Raw genomic sequence first — 22,060 nt, forward strand, 5'->3', positions numbered from 1 at the left:
TTTATTTCTGTGCACTTGCTTCATCCACCTGTTCTGGTCACCTAAATAATTTATTTATGCTTTATGAAATTATCCAGTAATATCTGCTTTTCTGGAAAGAGTAAATCAGAGTCCCTTCTGAGGGAAGTATTCACTTTGTATTTTCATCTATTCAGAAGTAGAAAATCAAGTGAAACTGCCTAACAGTGGTAGTCTCAACAATAAAACCTCTGTGTTTATTCTGACTGATGAAATGGCTATCTGACATCTACAGCTACCTCACAAAATGGGACCAGACTGATGAGCTTAAGTTATTCAGTGTTTCTCGGTTCTGTGAACATTTTGTTGTTTACAGCTGTGTAGGCAGTTTTCTTTTTCTCTTTTGCTGTTCCTCTCATTCTCCATTTTTGCTGGGAAGGAATGCTTTATGTTTTCAACCTTTTCATTTTACAAATTGGTCTTTAAAATGCCTAACTGCCTAGATGATAATAACAGGGAAATCATTTCTGTCTAACTGTGGGTGCATTCATGAACCTGGCAAAGCGAGTGCAAGGAATAAACTGTATATTTAATTAATGGCATTTCATTACATTTTCTAAGTTAGGTTCAGCATCAGTCTGTCATTAGGAGTAAAAGGATGTATTTAAGAAACAGTATTTCATTTCCTTTAAAAGATTTTTACTAGTTTTGAATAATAACAGCCTACAAATGTATTAATGATAATAAGTATGCAAAATGATCTGTACAAAAAAAAAGATCTGACAAGCATGAATGGTGACAGATGATGACCAGAATTTTCAAAAATTTATGATCATTACAATGTGAAAAGTAATTATGAATAATAAAAATCTGTTTCAATAATTAGCTGTAATGAATGTTCATAGCAAGGTAAATGAACTGGAACAATTTAAGGCAATAACACATGATTTGCATTTTATACTTTGTCAGAACATTTTATCATCAGCAATACACTCTTACAGTACCACAATTTTCAACATTTAGCCATGCACCTCATGTTCAAGTCTTTGGCTAAGCTGTAATCTGTAAGTAAACACAAAATGGTAATAAGAATTATTTAATTTAGCAAGGCAAGATTTTTTTACATTTAAAATGTTACTTTCATCTGAGTATTAGTTTTGTACATATGCTAGTAAATCTATATTTTAGGACTTCTCTATGTAATACGAAAACATTTACAATGTGGGAAAGACTCTAAGATGCCAATACTTACTTTGTACAAACTAGGACACATCTGTGATGGTCTCATGGAATTTTCTCTGTGTGTTCATTCATGCTGTTTATCCCAAAAGCAAGGCCTCTTTGAAATAGCCAGGTTCCACTTCTCTGAAACTGTGTTTTTGCATGTGTGAATATGCAAGTGCTCAGAGAACCCAGAGCCAGGGAACAGATCTGGAACTACTTTAAAATTTGCAGACCTGTCTCTCAAATTTTTGCAGCAGTGAGCCATGAATTTCAGGCTGATAAAAGTTACAACTGACTGACTCTCATTGTTGGACCAGGGTAGTCACTCCTGGGTGGATTGTCATCACTAGTGTTCAAGGTCACTTTTTTTTTTCATTACAGCAAACCTTTCCGAAGTGCTGTAATTCATCATTCCTTGGACATGTGATATACCAGATCTAGGGGCCTCTGCAAGATTTACTTCAGTTCCAGGTCTTCTTCACTTGTGCCATCATTCTGCTGAAAGAAAAATTTGGAGAGCTTGTTGAAGTCCAAGAGACAATTTGGATCCCCTTCTGCTGTTATGCTATTTTAGGAAAATGATTATGAAATCATTGTACTGGTAATACTTAGCCTTGGCTAATTACTGGTTTGTGTAAAATGCTGTTCAGTCTTGCATAGAAAAAATATTTTTCTGAAAAGTTTATTGCTAGCTCCCCGCTATGACTCTAGTTGCTGCCAGTTTTATCCTTAAATTTCTGAATTTTGCTGCACTTTGCTCTAACACTCATGGTCTCTCATTCCTGAAGAAATTTATGGCAGTCAGCAAGTATCATTTCTAAATATAATTGTGACCCAGCTTATGCTGAAGTCTATGGAAGTTGGTCTACTAGCTATGAGGAGAACTTAATAACGACTTCCAGAAACATGTGGCAAATAACTCTTCTTCTTACCCTCTGTTAGGACACAGAAGCTGTCCTGGAAACTGCACTTAAGTTTGTTTTCCATCTGTCTTGTTTTTCAAATACTCTGAAGCTGAGGGAAGAATTTCTCAGCTTGCATTGTATACGATGCCATTGGAGCAAACACCTCACCAAAGACATAAGAGTAATTTAAAATTATTTTATTAAAAGTACAAATAATAGATTTTATTTGACATCAGAGAATTAATAGTATCATATAAGCTCAGGAAGGCTAGTATCATTACATTTAGTGAAATCTTTTTAGTTCTATTATCTGCATCATGTATTAGAGGCTATATTTTCATACCAGAGAAGTATAGGCTGGTCCTTCCCTTAGGCCACTTTTACACTCCATTGAAAAAGGTTTTCCAGGTATATTGTCACCTGGGAAGGTTTTGCCATATGAATGAAACCTCAGGTAGACACCTGTAGAGACTCATTCAAAATATATGGGAGTCAGAGTCATTTGCTGTGGATTTGGGATTTTTTTGTTACAGAAGTATTTGGACAGTAGTACAGCCCCAATGGGACACATTTTAATTACTTGTTACTGTTTCTTCTTAATCTACTTCAAACAGAGTGAAGTGTAATAGTGAGTGTATCATAGTCCCAGCCCTTGTTCTGTGTGTGGGGCTTTTTTTCCTGTTAACTCTGAACAATTTGTTTTTCTGGGTCAAATGAATTTCTAGATAGACCAAATACTTTCATGTATGACAAGGACAGTAGGACATCAAAACATATATACCCCAGGGAATGGCTTTAAACTTCTTCTTTTGATAATACTCTTCCTGACATGTTCAATGCATCCATCACATCAAAGCTTTAACTTTTTTTTTTTTTTAAAGAAACAGCTTAAGTATGTTTTTCTTAGAGAATCATGGAGGTTGTTTAAATAATAATAATAATAAAAGAATTATACACTTTCAGACCAGGAATTGCAATCTGCTTGAGAAGATACATCTGCTATTTTTTTTTTCAATGCCCCAGCAATAGAAGTGTTTTGTGGATAATGATAATTTAAAGTGAAAGTCTACAGAATGCTAAACATTTTAAACCAGTGAATATAGTTATGTTAGAAACATTAAACTGATCTGGGCCAGTAGTCAATTCTGGATTGAAGCATGCAAGAACCTGGAACAAGTTTACATGGAACTAAGCTTTGAAGTGGTGCTTATTTGGGTGTCCTATCTGTGCTGGGCATGAGCCTGGCCATATCCCAAACAAAGACACCATACTTTTCCCTTCTCATAGCTTTATTTTGAAGTAGAAATCCTTGCTTGTGGTTGAGTAGAGCTTATACATATACATATACACTGCCCAAACTGAGAACAAGGATTGCAGATAAACAGATAATTAATTTGTAAAGAAGCTTGTAACTTCCTCAGGATTGCCCTTTTTATACTCCAAATAGCCACACACCTGCTTTTGCAAATTGGTGAGCAACCACTGAGAGGTGGTGAACCCACAGTGTGGAACCCACTGAGAGGCTACTGCAGAAACTCTAGGTGCAGAAAGTCTGTGTTTAAGCATTTGCAAAAGCAAGTGCACGGGGAAACTTTTTACATGGAATATTATATTTTTTTTCCCCAATTTTCAATGTTTAAAAAATTACCAGGCTCGTTTTCTTTTTATTGTCTTATTTTAATGAGTTACTTACACTGGTTCTTATTTTGTTCTCTTACACCTTTGATACCTTTTACTGTAACTGCATGTAACTGTTAAGAGAGATGAATAAAAAAAGATTTTGGTGAGGTTTGTAAAGCTTTGGTGGGAATGGACCTCTCTGTTCCACAGGTGAGAGTCAACCCTGCCTACAGGAAAGTCAGTATTGACTGTTCATCTTGTTCAGCTGAGTCACATGGCCATTTCTACTGGAGGTGTCTGGCACCAGCCCTTGAGCTGCTTCAGGCTTGACAGGAGTGCTGCCTGCTCGGAGGAGCAGTAGGACTGTACCACAGCTCTGACCTCAGTACCAGGGATGCAGCGCTTTCTTTCTGTGCCCATTGGGATCCCTCAGGTTCTGCTTCACTGAACACCCAGCAGGAGTGAAGAAGCAGGTTGTCTTGCCTCTCATGGGAGGGATTGCATGACCTTCGTGAGAAGCAGCTGCTGCTGGATCCCAGTCCCTGCCAAGTGCAGCAGTAGCTCCTAATTCAGAGCTGAGAATTGCACACCCACACTTTCCCATGCTCCATGCTGAACACGGTCAGGGGCACGTTGCTCAGCAGAAAGGAGGCCAAGGCACATTGCAAATAGTGGTTTTGTCTGCAGGTTTTCCACAGTATTGATTACAAGTGACCGGTGACTGTGGAGAAATTAGAAAAGTCAAGTTCGATGTTATAAATAAATTATCTCTCTTGAGTAATTTATGTTGAGAACACTTGCTATAGGGTTACTTACGAATGTCTTCACTGAATCCATGCTGCAATATTTGCAAACACTTTTTGAATAGTTGAATATAATAGGATTTTAATAGCTTGGTCTAGATTCAGAAATGCAGATTATAGTCCTCTTCAGTCTAATGAATTTAAGTTGCTGCCTACAGAATCACAGTGTTTTAACCAGAATTTCTCTTTACACAATAGACTTGTGTTGCTTAGATGTACAAGAATATTGAAGCTAGACAAAGACAAATTTTACATTGTTTAGAGCAGAAATGCAGCTTGAATAAACAAAGGAGTTTTGCTACATTTATCTCTGTGATGTTTTGCTGTACTTACAGCCTTTTTTTTTTTTTTTAATTTTATCTTTGTGGCTGGTCTGAAAAGACATACAAACTTCACAAGATACTTCAAATGCAACCATCAGTTTAGATGCAATCCTTAGTTCTACATGTTCACTCTGTGGTTCATGCAATCGTGTGTTTCTGTCACATCTTCTTTCCGGTAATGTTCCATATATTATGTTTTTGTGACAGGGGATGATTGGTGCTTTGATGCACATTATGGCATTATCTTACGGTATGCTCCTGCTCTATAAGTACTGAAATATTAAGAATATCACATTCACAAATCTTACCTAGCTGACTGATATGATATTTTTTATTTTATTGAATTTTTTGACACAACATTTAAAGCTTTTTGTTAATAGCGAAGTAGCAGCTATTCAAGCTGCCTGGTGTTAAGAAGTCAGGAAGGAGATGATAACTGACTCAGCACCAGCAGTCTGTCTAGGAGAGTATATAAAACAGCAACTTACTGTCACTCACTTTTTAAAGTGAGAATTCTGAGTCCCTGCAGGCCAATGTGGGATTTACTACCTCCTGCACAGGAAAAGAAAATCATCTGCTTCTTGCAAGATTGTGATTCATGCTGACTGTACTGGCTTTAGTGGGAACAGCTGAAAGGCAATACTTTTCCTCTGTAGCTGGCAGGAGTGCCCACCTTCCTCTTCTTAGTCTGCACTACAATTTTTTTTATTATTATTTCTGTGAATTCAGATACTTTTGGATGCCTAATCATTGTTTCTGCCTACACTGACGTGACTAAAATATTTTTTGATGATCAAGAGCTTACAGCTCCCAGACAGCATAATATCAGCATGGTATTCTGTTCCCTGATGGACCCAAATCATAAATGTGCAGAGATAGAGTGAGAAAGAGAAGCATATAAATATTTTAGCCACTATCTAATCCCTCTTTGCAATGGTGTTGGTTGCAAATCTGTAAAAAAAGGGTGTGGCATTCCCTTTTTAAATGTGAGAAATTAAATATAAAGCAGTAAGATTAATTTTACCATAGATTATCACATCTCATCTCATAATGTGCCTTTTACAAGACACATGGCTGTTGAAACCAGACTGGTCATAAGTACATTCTGCAAAACCTTCTGATAATTGACTCATCTTTTCAAAATGTCTGACAGTGCTTTCTCTCTCGTCCTGCCTTAGACCTACAGAAATGTTTTAGAAGGGATATAACTTCTCCTTCCCATGCACAAAAGATGAAAATACATAAGAGAGGAGGAAAACCAGAAATATACACTGTTAATGTTATACTTCATAAAACACTGGCAATTTATTTGATACTGAAGCACCCTTTGTGATCTTGCAAGCTAAAAACTTATTCTTGCAGGCCTGGAGCCCATGGGGTCTGTGAGATCTTGGAGTCTGAGTGCACACAATTTTGCATGAGACTTTCTGTTCCCTTTGTGTTATTCATTGCTACTTCTATGGGAAGCCAAAGAGATCCAGAATCCCATTGGCACAACAGTACTGTATTTTCTAGTTTAACCTGTGCTTTAATCCACATAACGCCTCTTTAGTCAGAGATTATGGGTATAATCCAGAGCCCATTGATCTCAGTGGAAAATTGCCCACCAATTCCACTGGGCTTTTGATCACTGCCTGTACATGTGATGCTAATTTTACTTCTAAATCTTGTGCAAACCAAGTTTGTGACCAGGCTAGTTTTTCAATGTTATACATAACAAAAAGTTATATGAAAAACATGTTTCCCTTGTGTACCTGAGACAAAATCCTGCCAAATCCAGCATAAAGTGGGAAGAAAAGCAGGAAAAGCAGGATGTGAATCTTCCCCTGCCCTGCCCCACTTCTGAGTCTGGAGGACCACTGTGCCATGGAGGTTCCCAGACTTGGCTTCAACACCTGGCTGTGTTTTCTAGCTCCAAACTTGGCCTGGCCTCAGAAGTGTTTTTCCTCAGAACCATGGGTGCCTCCCACAGAGAGCTGAAGGGGGTGGAAAGCTTAAGCATTCCCATAGGGAACTTTAGCCCTAATTCAGGAGTAACATAAATTGATTCTTTGCAGCTGTGGAACAATTTTCTCTCCTGGACTGAGGGAAGAAGAGCTCAAGGAGTTACAATGTATTTCTAGGAGCCAAAGTTTTTATTGTACTTGGAAATTTTTATTTGAGCAGCAGCCTTGAGATATGAAGAGGATTATTCACCTCCCTTCCTTGTTTTGAGAACAAGCATAAATAATCCATTTAGCAATAATGCTGTGCCTCCCAGTGTGCTTGTTTATCATTAGACTTCTCCAGCTTTCAGTGGGCTAGTGCACTCTGATTCCTGGCTGGATTTATGATGCAAATGTCAGACAGGAACTTTGTCTCTGTTTTCAAGCCAAATCTCTTTATTTTGTCATTGTATTTGAATTATACATTTAGGGAATCATTGGGAAATATTTGAAAATATTTAAATTCTCTTGACAGTTAAAACCAGAAAGTTAGCTGTAAGTCCATAGGAATGCCATTCATGAATTGTTACTTTCACTGAATTTTCTCTAAGGATCATCATGTGGGTTTTTGGCATGCATTTCAAACACAGAGCCATTCTTTCCTCACTCAGTAATGTCTTTTCACTTATTTTGTTCATATATTGTATCTTTCTTGAGAAGAATCTGGGAATTTTTAAGGGTTCTTTGTAGGTAACAAGGCCCTCTTACAGGAATAAGTACATTGAAACAAGGAACTCAAGTGGAAAACACTGCAGGAACCAGAAGAAAAAAGCCTGTTTTCTTCCATAAGACCTTTAGGGCCAAATATAGAATGAACTGGTCCCAAATACGTTCACACATTACTCAGTGTAGTCCAACTCATCTGATCAAAATTAATATGTCAGATGTTGAACAGTTTACAAATTAACAGACAAGTCTTTGAATGCAGTTGTTGCTGGGGATTCAAAAGCAACTGAGTAATTTCAGGACTGCAGTGAAATGCTACAGTGAAATGCAGGCTTCCAGTACAGCATGACAGCTGAAGAGGAGGTAACTTCCTTGGAAGTTTTAGCTTTAAGTTTTTAGCTTAAAAAATTGAACCAAACAATTTAGTTTAAACTGCTACTTGCTATTGATTAAAACTCTTATGTAAATTCAATATTTTAAAAAATAAAAATATGAAGTAGGGTTATATTGTTTCTATATTCACACTGAGGTATGACCTCTCCCACAGTTATTGTCCCAGGTCATAAGAGACCAATAAAGATCTTCTGAAGATAGCCTTTAGATAAGATCTACAGAAGTGATGTAAGATTTAAAAAAGGCACCTGGCAGTGAGAACTGTGAGAAACTAGACCTGTTGAGTTCAGACAGTGACAGTTAAGTAGGACTGTTGTGGTGCATTTTGGGTTTTGTCAGTTCTCTGCATGTATCTGTTCTTTATTTTATACTGTTTTGATACAAGTTACAATGGTTTGTCCCATGTACCCCATGTCAAACCCTTCTTGGCTTCTCCCAAGGGATTGTCCAGTGTCAATCACAATTATGGGTCCTTCCATCACTTTACAGCCTCGCCCTGAAGTCTGGAAATTTCTAGTGAAGACTTCGACGGATTGGCAGAGTCCCTGTTCTCCCCTCCCCTGGATTTATTCCTTGGTGCTATTGATTGTCATGTATGTTCTAGGTCACTCTCCCCATCTTCTGGATTGGTTCCAGGCTGTCCTCTTCCCCTTTCCCCACCCCCGTTCCTAAGATGCTGTACAAGGGTGAAAACTCACTTTTTCGTGGGCTATCTCCCTGGGTGTGTACAAGTCCACAAGGGCCTAATAAACCCCAGCTGAATTTCTCACGAGAGTCCTCTCTTCTTCTGGGCCATTGCTCATGCTTCTGCTGAAGGATAGAACCCACAGGACTGGGGAGGTATCTCAGCAAACAGAACCGAACCTTTCACTGCGAGCTCGGTGCCACAGGGAGCCGCAAACAGGATGTGGGTTCCCGAAAGACGCACCCAACCACTGCATAGGACCCTCATGGTAATTGGGGTAGAGTTATCCAAGTACAGGAGGTGCATAGACAAAATCACATTGCAAGAGATGGATCTGTGCATCTTATCTGCCGTGGTAACGTAGGAGATAAAGTTGTACAGTTTCTCCAGTAAAGGAGAGCACAAGCTTGATGGAAGGAGCTGTATTGTTTGATGAAAAGAACACTGTAGGCATTGCAACTATCAGTTCAGGCCAGGAATGAGATATTTGAGGGTAGCCCACTGGAATAATTCATCAGATCTTGATGTGCATTTTCCCTTATTTCAGGTCTTTTTGTTGCTTTTTTTACCTCCCTCCACCCCCCAGCCAACCAGTTTGGATATTTTTAAGAGTTATCTTCTACATCACAAGAACTAGTTTAAAAAACCCCTGTATTCAAGACATCACACTGGGGGAGTGTAACAGACATTCTGGATTTATTGCTTGTGAAAACATACAAGTCATGTTTCTTGCATTTCTGTTTTCACAAGCCTTTAATTTAATGACCATTTTAATGTCTGTCAGAAGTAAACATTTGAGCCTACAATGCATATGTACAGATATGAAAGACTCAGATTAATAGTTTTAATTTTTATATGGTTGTTTGAGATTTCACAGGTAGAATACCAGCTTTTATGTGGGCAGGGTGTTCCCAAGTACCATTAATTTCAATGAGGGTTGTAACTGCTCAGTGTTGCTAAATTTGAAGTGTGGGTTGATTTATCTTTTGTATCACGATAAATGAATCATCGCACCTGAATAATAAGGAATAATAATGTTGCACAAGAAAGTAAATGCAGCAGTTCCAAGACAAGAAGGGCAAAGGCCCAAGACATGTCCCATGACCCCTTATTTTTAAAAGGAACTGCCTACTTGCTATATATATGTGTGTGTGTGTATCAGCAAAAAAACCGACAATAATCTAAGAAAGTTCTCTGAGCAACAACACATAAAATTATTTTTTACTTAAGAAATGTCAAAGGTTTTGAATGCTATGCAAAGTAAAAATATATTTTAGGGTGAGGTAGGATAAATTTAGCCATTGGAAGACTTTTTCTGAAACACTACATAGTTTGGAGATAAAATACTAATTTTTGCACTAATCTTATGCTTTGTACTGCTGTATTTTCTAATTTGTCATTTATGTGACAGAGATATTATGAAATATCTCTGGAGAAGACTATTCATATGATATTTCAAGATGGGAAATAAGTAGGAAAGTGAAATCCTCTCAATAAATATTGAATTAATATTTTCTACATAATTGTGTACAATTACATGGGTTTAAAAATAAAATAAAAATCAAGGTATGTGTCCGAAGTCAAACTGCGATAATCATGTGCACCTAAATCTATCCCCAGTTACCATGATGAAATCTATATTCAGAATTACATAGCAACATCTGAATGGATCCTTTCTATAAGTAAAAATCTTCCTGAATACCTCTGAAAATGAAAACTTGAAATCTTTATTTTTTTTTCAGCCTTCATCTTTCAATCTTTTTAACTTTCAAGGATCACCAAAAAATGAAGACATGGAATTATACATGTGACATTTAAATTCACACTTAGATAGGCACTTATTAAGAACAGGTATAATCTTTGTAAATAATGCCTGGGACAGATAACTACCAGCTATACTGATTTCCTTTCTCAGGAATTTAGTCACTGACATTAGTCAGAGATTTATAAAGGAATAAACAGTTCTGTATCAATAGACAGTTGGATTTTTATAGAAATGTTTAATTTCAGAATAAAGGGAGCTTTGGACTGCATTGTGCCGCTACATTCTTTTCATGAAATCTTTACCTATGTTGCTAATTTCAATCCTGAGGCAAATGAAAAAATGCTCTTCAAGCACTAGACCACTTTTCTGTTTTCTTTCCAAGTACAGACTGAAAGTCTGTGAGGACCTCAGGTGATTTGGTCTCTACAGATCTCAATTTACCATTTTTATCATGGAGATCTAAATCCAGTGATATTTATAACACTCCCACACATGTGTCTGTTACAGTTAGATAATTGTCCTTACTTCCATTGAAAGGACACTGGGAGTGGTTTGAGAAACTGCTTCCACAGTGATCTCAGCAGAGCTGTGTTCAAGGCTCCTAGGAGTGCATGGTTTGTACTGACCTCTGTATTCTGTAGCTTAGAGGAGTCTAAATAAACTCAGGAGCTTCTTTCAGGGATAGGATTTGAACCTATGAATCCTTTGAGGGCAAAGTTCACTGCTGGAGGACAATTCAGGGCCACAAAATTGTATTAGTTACTAGGTGACACCACAGCTGTACATTTCAGTGCCGGAAATGGCATTCACACCCAGGGCTAAGACAAGAAGAGGTCAAGAGCTTTGTAGTATCCCTACCCTGAAACAGATTAGCAGTGCTATCAAAAAGCTTCCTTCCTTGTCTTGGCAATACCCTTAAGACATGGAAGTGACTCCAGGCTTCTCAGAGGATGTTTCTCCCTCCTTTCCTCCCTCTGTGTGCTGAGCTGAACTTCAGTGAACCCTGCAATTGAAAAATCCTCTTTATAGAGGCCTATAAAAAGCCTCTTCTCATGTAACCTCTCCTGTGTGAGTTGTATTTTTTATAACAGTTTAAACAAAGCCAACACACCTTAAGGCCCCTGGTAGGTAACAATAATTTGAGGTGAATATCTGAAGGCTTTTTTTACTAAGAGCTAGTATTTCTTTCTTTCTTTTCTTTCTTTCTTTCTTTCTTTCTTTCTTTCTTTCTTTCTTTCTTTCTTTCTTTCTTTCTTTCTTTCTTTCTTTCTTTCTTTCTTTCTTTCTTTCTTTCTTTCTTTTCTTTCTTTTCTTTCTTTTCTTTCTCTCTCTCTCTCTCTCTCTTTCTCTCTTTCTTTCTCTCTTTCTCTCTTTCTTTCTCTCTTTCTCTCTCTCTTTCTCTCTCTCTTTCTCTCTCTCTTTCTCTCTTTCTCCCCCCAAGTCTGCAGAGGTTTATCTTTGAAGATTTTACTTTTGCAGCTTTGGAATCTTTTTGCCTCTTGCAGACTGAAATCTACTTTGTTGGATCTTCGCCAAAATACAAGCCATTTTAGCATTATAATTCCATCTCAATTACCATTACTTATTAGAGGATGCCTCTCATTGAAGGACAACTCACAGCCCTTTGTTGTGTGTGGGGGTGCTGGAATGGTATCATAAGTTTCTTAGTTGTAGGTTTGATGTGATTTGGACTTTAACCCTAGCCTGGTAAAGTTCCTGTCTTGGATTGTGCTTATCAGAGGTTGATAAGAGTTGCCAAGACAACTCTAATCCTCTGCCCTGGGTTTCGATCATCCTATTGTATTTTCCCCCATCCCATTGTATTTCTCCCCCACATGTCCACCATCCCCCAGACCCCAAAACCTTCAGGAGAGGTGTCTGACAGGGATTGGTGGGTCTCCCAGGACCACATCCCAAATTCACCTGATTTGTTAATGTTGTGTATTGCATTTTGACCTTACCCACCTGGCTTTGTGTGATTGGTCTTGTAACTTGTATCCACCCCTGAGATTTTGGGGGAACAAAAACCCCCTGTAACCGAGGCCAGGGGTCACTCCCCAGAGGCACAGGCCTGGAACCAGGGGCTGCCCCCTGAGTTACCCGAATAAAACCTTTTCTCCCTGAGCCTGGAGTGTCCCCTCTTTCAAACCACGGCCGAGACAGCTAAGGCAAAGGTGCTGCGGAGCCAAGACCCACGCAAAGGTACTGTTGGGCGTATCACAGCTAGCAGGGTGGCCCAGCTGACGCTGAGCTGACCTGAGAGACAGATACGCGAAGCAACAGTTGTGGTTTAACCTGAGCTGGCAACTCAGTACAACAGGGCTCAGACCCCAAACCCCACTGTGATGGGGAGAAGAATCAGAAAAAGGTAAAACTCATGTGCTGAAATAAGAAAAAATTAATAGCTAAATAAAAAAAGGATGATGATGATGGTGATGATGATGAAAAAAAAAAAAAGGAAAAAAGAAAAAGAAAGAAAAAGAAAAAGAAAAAGAAAAAGAAAAAGAAAAAGAAAAAGAAAAAGAAAAAGAAAAAGAAAAAAGAGAGAGAGAAATAAACCTAAGAGAAAAAAGTGATGCACACCACAATTGCTCACCACCCACTGACCAATACACAACATGTCCCCAGGTAGTGAGTAGCCCCTCTCAGCCAACTTTCCCTAGTTTATATATACTGGGCGTGACGTCGTATGGAATGGAATTCATCTTTGCCCAGTTTGGGTCAGCTCTCCTGGCCGTGCTTTCTCTCAGATTCATGTGCACCTGTTTTCTAGCAGCAGAATTAACTCTATCCCAACCAGATCCAGGATACCCTTCTTCTCTAACACAAGTTGCATTTAAAGCATAGCTTTGACATAACCTTAAATACCTGTAAAGTCAATATTTCATGGCTTTATCAAAATAAGAACAGACACTGAGTTGGAATGGCATTGTCTCTTTTTACATGATGTTGGTCAAAAGAGAATCAGCAAAACCTCTAAAAATAAAAATGTTTTTCTTAAGTCAGAAATTAATTTTCTAAATCATTGTTTTTCCAAGATACATGATCAATCAACCGACATCCACAATACATTGTTGGGAGGAGAAGACCTTCCCCAGCTACAGTGATCTGTCTCTTTTATTGACAGATGGAGTTCAGTAAATTCTGATCTGGAGTGAGACACTCTCAGATTCACTTAATGCAGCAAAAGTCTGCAATACTTCTACTTGGTGTTTCCAGTGAACTGAAACATAGATTGTTGTCTGATCACTGCATCTTCAGTAGAAGTCAGCTTGCTGTTAATCTTATTCAGCATAGACTTGCAACTGGATTTTGGGGAGCATGTAAGGAAATGGTTATAAGTATTTACTTGTAAAACTGTTTTTAACCTTCTGTTGAAAGGCTGTGATGGGAGACCATGGGATAAATACTTGCTTTTTTTATTAAGTTAGGATATTTGAGGACCACAGGATGAAGAATAATTACTGGGAATGTTTAAATTTTTTCCCATCCTTAGTTTAATTGTTCTTACTTGATTGAATTTTGAAGTATATTGTGGTTTTACAGTTTCCATATATACATAGAGCATTTTTGTATTTAAGGAACTTTTATGAGGACTAGCATTACAGCTCTGAAGGAATATGAAAAGATGAGGTAGGTTATATCACCAAGGAATACTTAGCCTTACTAAAAAGGCTTACCATATCACACAAATTGACACACCTTATGTGTCCCAAAGAGGAAGTTAATAAGATGAAGCAGTGCAGCTGAGCAAAACTACAAAATAATATAATTATACCAACTGTTTTTTCCCTTTCATCATACCTGTCTGCCACGGTTATTAACTTGTTCCTTATACAGCTAAGCTTTGTTTTACAAGAAAATAAAGGAAGGAAGTAGGAAAATAGATTTTATAACCAACAAATGTATATTTTCATACATTTCTCATAAAATATACTGGAGAGATACCTAATGGCTGTGATATAAACATACCAGCAAAAAAGGCAGTGCATGCATGTGGAAGAATGCTTTATGAACATGATTTTTTTACTGTATCAAGAAGCTCATCAGTTTAAACCACATACTGGAATGACATCTGTTGACATACAGTTTTGTCCATAATAGAATTACTTAGCCAATGCCGTTTTCAATTTTAATTTCTAAGCAGATGAATATTTTCAATGAGAATGACATCCAGACAGCATAGCAATGAAATAGGTAATCTAATTCATTTGAAGAACTATTCTATTAAAGTAATGTCCCCAAGGCAGTGAGAGATGAAGAGAACAGGTCAGGAAGAAAAGATAGCATGATTCCAAAATAATGTGTAATTTTCCTTTCCAGAGGAAAAAAAAAAAAAAAAAAAAAAAAAGGAATTATATTAACAAGGTGCAGGAAAGAAAGCTACACACTACTATGTAGGCTGAAATTTAAAAAGACCCAAAACAGCCACAACAAACCACACAACAGGTTGTAAAAAAAAAAAAAAAAAAATTGAAATATGCCATGGGAAATACCTATGTACAACTAATATTAAATGCATGTCCAGACTTTCAAGTGCAGTTTTCCCAAACTGAACCATGGCAAAGGATGGGCTACAGGGATTAAGTGATCTTTTACTACTTTTGTCAAAGTGAGAGATTAAAAGGGCAATGTATTCTTCAGAAGCATCCAGACTCTTAAATTAGAAAAGATGCTTATGCAGAATGCTGTGATATGCCATGTCAGAGCAATCATGAGAAAAACTATTTCACTGACAACAGAAGTTGTTTTCTCTTTTGCCCTTGCAGTGTTCATCACAATAGCCTCCAGCTGTTTTCCTTGGGATACAGCCCTATGGCTCTGGGGCATCCAATCTCTAGGGTACAAAGTGTAGTAATTTTTAATTTCAATTTCCAACACCTGCATGAGGGATGGAGCTCTGGTCCTTGATATCATTTAGTCATTGACTTTCCTGAAAATAAGATTGAGCCATAATACATCCCTGGGCAGCTAGAAGACATTAGGGGCTAATAAGTCTTATGATATATGTACACTATTGATTTACCATGCTAGCTTTTAGAATCTAAATACCAATAGCATTTACCCAGGGATACATGTTAAGCAGATCCATATGGAAATATTTTCTGTGCATCAAAACCATGTACTCAGGGCTTTTGCATTGCATATTTTATCTAAATCACTCAGATTGGTCTCAGAACTTGTATATAAATAAATAAATACAAAGACATATTGGACTAAAAAGTTTTAAATAAAAGTCAAGTGTTCATAACTCCTTGGTTTTGTTAAATTCTCAAAGTGAAATTCCATTTTGTAATAGAAAAATAGGTTTAGTAAAAAAAGGGAACTGAGGATCTGACCTGAAGACAAGACAAAAGCCTGCTTTGTGCTGCACTTGAAAAGACAGGCCTCTCATCACGCAGACACTTAACCTTGTGAGGAAAGATTTGCAGGAACATGAAATCTAGAAATTTCTGTTGAGTTTGTACACATTATGCTATCCCAGTAGAGGTGTTCTGTTAACTATTACAGCCAAGGCATGCAGCTCAGCATTTCCTAAAGCACCTTTTAATTTCTGTTGAACTGACTTGCACTTTCTGATCCTGCTGTCCCATCCTTTCAGATGTATGCATTTTACTTGTGTAAAAGCTTTGCTTTAATTTCCAACCCTGTCTTACAACAACAGAAAATTACATTATGGTGTTCTTCTCTGGAACACTGAAGCCATGAAGGTGTCAGGAGTATGTCTGAAAATAACACATTTTAGTGAAAAGGCTCTCCACCATGTGGGCACTGATCCAGCTGAAGAAAGGACACCCCCTGTTACATGTACATGTTACATGTTACATGCTGCTTCTCCTGGTATCAAGGATTTTCTTAGACTGTAAAACATATATCCCAAAAGAGAATACTCAACTAAGCATCTAACATTAGAAAAAATAATATTTCATAGATCAGATTAGTCAAACAGATTTTTCTGCAAGGGAAAGAACTATTAAAATACGTATTTTTTATGAATGACAACAAGAAGAATGAGTGTTTCATATAAAACATATTTTCCTTTTGGAACACCATTTATTTCTGATCTTCCTCCTTAAGAGATTGGTTTCTGAGGAGGCTAAGAATAAATAGCCTCCTTTAAAAACAAAATGGTGACTGAGTTAGTATGCTTCTATGAAACAGCAATTATTTCTGACAGGTGAAAAGGCCATTAGACATGAATTGATTTTCAGAGGTACAGTGAACTCTTAGTCGACAGGAGCTGTGTGTGCTCAGCACCTCTGAACATCAGGGTCAGTCTCACAAGGTGCTGAATGACCTCAACCCACAGAAAGTTTTCTACACATTTCAGGAACTGGCCTTTAGAAATGAGACAAGAAATCTGTAAGCCCAAATACACACTGTGAAAATGCTGATGTGCAGTCCCTGAGCTGTCATGTTGTCCACCTTAAACAGCATTGAACTTGGCACCATGAGGTCCTGAGAAAGCCATTTAACTTCCCTGTACTCTTTCCACTTTTATTCCTTCTGTGTCTTGTCCTTCTAAACAGTTCCAAGACCTGAATTATCTTCTGCTCATGAATACACTACCACTAACTGAGATTAGTATCAAATGTAAACCCTTATTGCTATGAAATGGCTGCTTCTAAATATGAAAATAATGAAATATAACTGTTCAGAAAAGGTGTATTAACTTTGCTAATGCTATGCTGTATCTCCATGGAAATCCAGGACTGAGAATAGGCAACAATAAATGTGTTCTGATCTCAGCCATCCATATTCTTCTAGAGTAAAAATTAATTCTGAATCTATGATCCACTCAAAACATTTAAATCTAAGTAATGTATGAAAAAGCCAATACAATGTAGAAAAACAGCAATTTGAGAGATTACTGCTAAGTACTAACACAGATGAGACATCAAGAATTATATACTGGAGAATGTATAGTTGATATGCACTTTCTTGTAATGTTTTAGATTATTTTTGTCTTTGTGCAGAATCAGGTTAGATCTGCTTTTCAAGGATCAGTGAACAGTTGAGTCCAAATATATCTGAATTTTGCAGAAGATAATACTGACACATGAGTTGCAATGTGAGCATCTCTTATTTTGTCATGATTGCCTTTTCTTTCATTCTTTACACACATCTCAGATATCATAGGTGCTACAACCAGTTAATTTTATAATAGAAAAAAAAAAGCCGTGGAATTAATATAAATATGCTGGATATATTTGTAGGTCAATTTTTCCACTTAAAAAGGGTTTAGAAAATTGACTCTCTTCTGGATGATGCCAAAGATTCTCTGGTTAAGTCCTTCATTTGTGCTTCATTTCCTGACTGTATAAAGTGAGGCTAATAGCATTTGATTTAAAAAACAAGCAAACAAACCGCCAAACAAACAAAAAAAACCCCAAAACAACAAAAAAAAACAACCAACCAACCAAACAGGAAAACAACGCAAAACCCTGAAAACTGAAAACCAAACCAAACAAAAAAAATCCCCCCAAAAAACCCAACCCCTCCAACCCACAAATTATGGTGGGGATGAGTTAATTAATGTAGACACATTTGGCATTAAGGTGGCTGAAACAGTGAGATGTACTGCATATTTACATGTCTGCATCTACATGGATTTTTGTGTGCAATTGTCCAGTGATTCTCATTGACCTTCTCAGTATTCTGATAACATAAATGTAGCTGAGAAACAGCAGTGTTTAGGATTATGATTGCAATAGTATGGATTTTGTTTGGTATGGTGTATTAGATTTTACTCTTTTTTTCCATCAGATGGGGAATATATACATTTCTGATGATGTATTTAATAATACAGTGACCAGAATGATATAGCAAAATGATGAATTTTCCCTAGATTTATGTTTCCTGGATTATAAGGGAAAAAATTTGGTACTATGCTTATGTTTTGGCTCTTGCAACATTCCTCAATAGTCTAGACTAGAAGTATGTCTTCTCCTAAGTACTGATATTTGGAAATTGTCCTAAAGTGAAACTCTTTTATCAAATCCTTTGCACCACAGCCCCCAAACAGGAAATACCAACGTGGAAAACCTTGATCTGAAAACTTTGAATAGCTTAACTAAATTCATACTTTAACTCTTTGAAAGGGACCCTTGAGAGCTGAAATGTGTGTAGTGAGTATTTAAGACCTATAGCTCACAAAATGAAACCTGACTCCAGACAGGTTTCATTAATTGGGAGAAGTTATGATGATAAGCATTGCTTTACTTTCTTTCTTCCTAGCAATAGAGTTTACTAAGATTACATTGTGCTCTATCTTAACTGTCACAGTTAAAAGACTTCATGTTACCAGAGTTGTCACTTTGTATAGTCATAATGAAACTGTACTAAAAATTTTCTGTAAGTCTTCAAGTTTTCTCGCAGCTTTCACCCAGTATAATAGGCCACATAAGGCAGAAAAGCTTGAGATCAGCCCAGCCACCTACACCCAAGTTCCTGTTAACCCATGCAGAGCTTTTACAATGAAATGAGGCCTCTGTTCATTGCAGGGAAGGTCACGGCAATGGTTTTGTTATTGTCGTCTGTGATGCTCCTGTTTCAGCCACAAGCTGTGTTTCTGTGGAATCGAATTTTGAAAAGAGTAAACCTTATACATTAAAGACTTGATAAAAAAAAATAAATATAAAAATATATCTATATATATATATAACAATTATCACTTTTTAAAAATTGTTTTTATTTATTGACTTGGTTCATTATTCTGCATACTATTTTGAATTAATACTTGTTTGGAATATGATTTTCTGAAAAGCAGAGGAGACCCTCTAAGTTTTAGAAGATCTGTTTATTATGAGCTATTTTCTTCCTGCAATCTAAACCCCATTTTGTGTTCTGTGTCCATTTCCTTAGATCTTTGCTGTACTAGATTCTGAGAAGCTGATATTTTTTCAATCAGTTTCAAAATGGACTGGATAGGTAGTTCATGGGTGTCAGCAACAGCTGTAAACAAAGTTCCACTCCAACAAAATAAGGGTGTCAGACCCCTGGAAGAGGTTTCCCAGGGAGGTTGTGGAGTCTCCTTCTCTGGAGGCATTCAAAACCCACTTAGATGAGTTCCTGTGTAACCTCCTCTGGGTGTGTAACCTCCTTGGTAGGAGGCCTGGACAGGGTTAGCTCCAGAGGTGCCTTCCAACCTTCATGACTTTGTGAGTCTGTGAAAAAAAATAAATTTAGGAAAAAATGTCTCCTACAGTCTGTCCTTCATAATACATAAATGTCCTTCTTTCTGGTTGGATTTTACAGAAATGATGCCCTTGTGTGTACTATGTTTTCCTCAGTATTGATGTTGTCCTGGGTTGCAGTGTAAGATGTGCCCAAAGGATATATTCTGTCATCATCTTCATGAGCTGTTGAAATCAGGTGGGGCAGTGCTTCCCTTAGCCCCTCCCTCTGGGCTATTTTCTATTAATGGTCCAGCAAAGCCTTGCCCATGACTAATAGGTAACTCCCTCTGGGAGCTATCCCTGTTTAATGGGCCATCAAGGACTCACTGCATGACTCATAGAATGATATCAGCCCATTGTGAGATGCTCCACCCAGGGGGAAGAGCCAAGCATTCCCACCTGGATATAATCTGGGATTTGGGACAGTACAAGGAGCCCTTACCCACTGGATTTACAGAAGACAACAGCTGCCAGACCTTTTCTATGAGATCACTGCTTCAACGAGACCACTTTATCTGGACTGCTGCCATAACCCTAACTAACAGGGTGTCAGGTTGTATTCTGACTCTGTCAGGGGTCTTTTGTACTATTGCTTTTTATTTATTTTATTTTATTTTACATTCTTTCTATTAAATTGTATTTCTGACTTGTAGTCTCTCACTGGTTTTGCTTTCAAACTAGGACATACAGATTGGTCAAAAGTTTAAACTGCGATAAGATGCCAGAAACTAAGTCTTAAAGACAAGTTTTTCCTCATCAAGAGAAATCACAGGATACACTTCCCAGTGACCACAAAGCAAAGAGGAAACAGGTTATTTGTTATATTTGAGCTCTGAGGAAGTTGAATGAATAAAATCTTCAAAATAAATAAAATAAATAAACCAGTAGATTACCATTCGGGCCTTAATTTGTTTGGAAATTGAAGACTTGTGCTATGTAGGCAAAAAAAAAGCTTAATCATCAGAAATAATCAGAGTAGTAATGAAGCTAATTATCTGTGGTAGGCATCAGAGTGTTTTTCACAAGCTTTCATCACCTTTCTCCCTTTCATCACCTCCCTAGAAACTGACTCATCAAATATACATGGAATCATACAAATAGTACAGGCAGACTCCATACATTTCTTTTAGGCAGAAAAAAAATGTATATTTGTGAATGTTCTAATCTTGTTTATTTAAACAAATGTAATTTTGTACCCAGGAAGATAAGGGATCTTTACAAAATGAGAAAAATACCTACTGCCTGCTTCCTGCCCAAAGGTACTCCCAGGATGGAGTGTGGATTTGACAAATATTTCTAGCTGGAAAATTTCTACTCTCCAGAATGACTGGGAAAAAAAGGAATGTATCTTAGACGGAGTGGGACAGGCTATACTCCTTTCTGGTTATTGCCAACTGTGCAGGAGCTGTAAGGGGCTCCAAGAGCTAAAATAAAAGTAAAAGCAACTGTGAGATATTGACCTGAGTGTGAGTATGGCAAAGATATTTAAATACGCTGGTTTTTCCTTTCCAGACTTAGGTCAAGGATAGGAATCATTGGAACTTAGGCTTTTTATATTTCATCTTGAGTTTTCTGAAGTTCAGTCCTCACTAAAATGAAAAGGAGGTATTCTATTAGAGCTTTTGTTCCATGTATCTGCCTTTCTGCATTGATCATGCCTCTTTTATGGAACTCTAGAGCATGGGAAGAGAGATTTTTCTTTTGAGGTAAATTAGATAGGGGGAAACAGAAAGACATGCCCATTAAATCAGGATTCATTTGAAACTGGGCTAAAAATATGAAAGTACAGGAAAAAGATGTTACAATGTTTGAGGTAAAAACCTGTATATGAAGAAAATGCTCACCTCTACTGCAGGGAAATAAGGCAAAAAGAAATCCACTTAAAGCTGGTTGGCTAGTTAAGTAAAAATGATTAGAGAATCCTTTTTCCAAAAGAAACATCACACAAGTAATGTGACTACTATAATTTGTGACTATTCTTGACGGTTGACCTGTAGGGCCCTGGTGCCCACTTATATCTGGGTGGATAATCTGTGTTAGCCTTGGCAGGTAGGTGGAACCAGACACATTCTTATCAGTCTGTGGATCCACAGTGAGTCCCCTTAAATACTTTATCATTGTTTGTCTTTTTCTTTCAAGTAATAATCTGGTTTCAAACTAACAAGATGCAGAAAAACAAATTTTTTTTTTTTTAAATTAGATTGTCCTGTAGAAACTGCTTTGGATTTTGCTCTACATTTATTCAAGTCCCCTGACACAAGCTTGCATCAAGACAGAGAGGAAGCAATAGCCACCAGAAAAAATAAAAAGCAGATGCTTTCCTTTTATCTGGAAGAAAAGAGATAAAAACTGTGTCACTGTCCCTTTTTTTCAATGCATCCATGATACTTAAATATGTGTTATGGAGCCATAAAAATTTCAGTCAAGATAAATTTAGGAGATGTTTGATTAAAATCACTCTCTATTAGCTTTTTGTCTCAACTTTAGTAATTAGAGATATAACCTCTCTGGAACATGGGCCAAATTCACTTATATGAGCAGAAAGAACACTTAA

The sequence above is a fragment of the Zosterops lateralis genome, assembly GCF_965231275.1.
Source record: "Zosterops lateralis genome assembly, chromosome: 5".
NCBI classification, from domain to species: Eukaryota; Metazoa; Chordata; class Aves; order Passeriformes; family Zosteropidae; genus Zosterops; species Zosterops lateralis.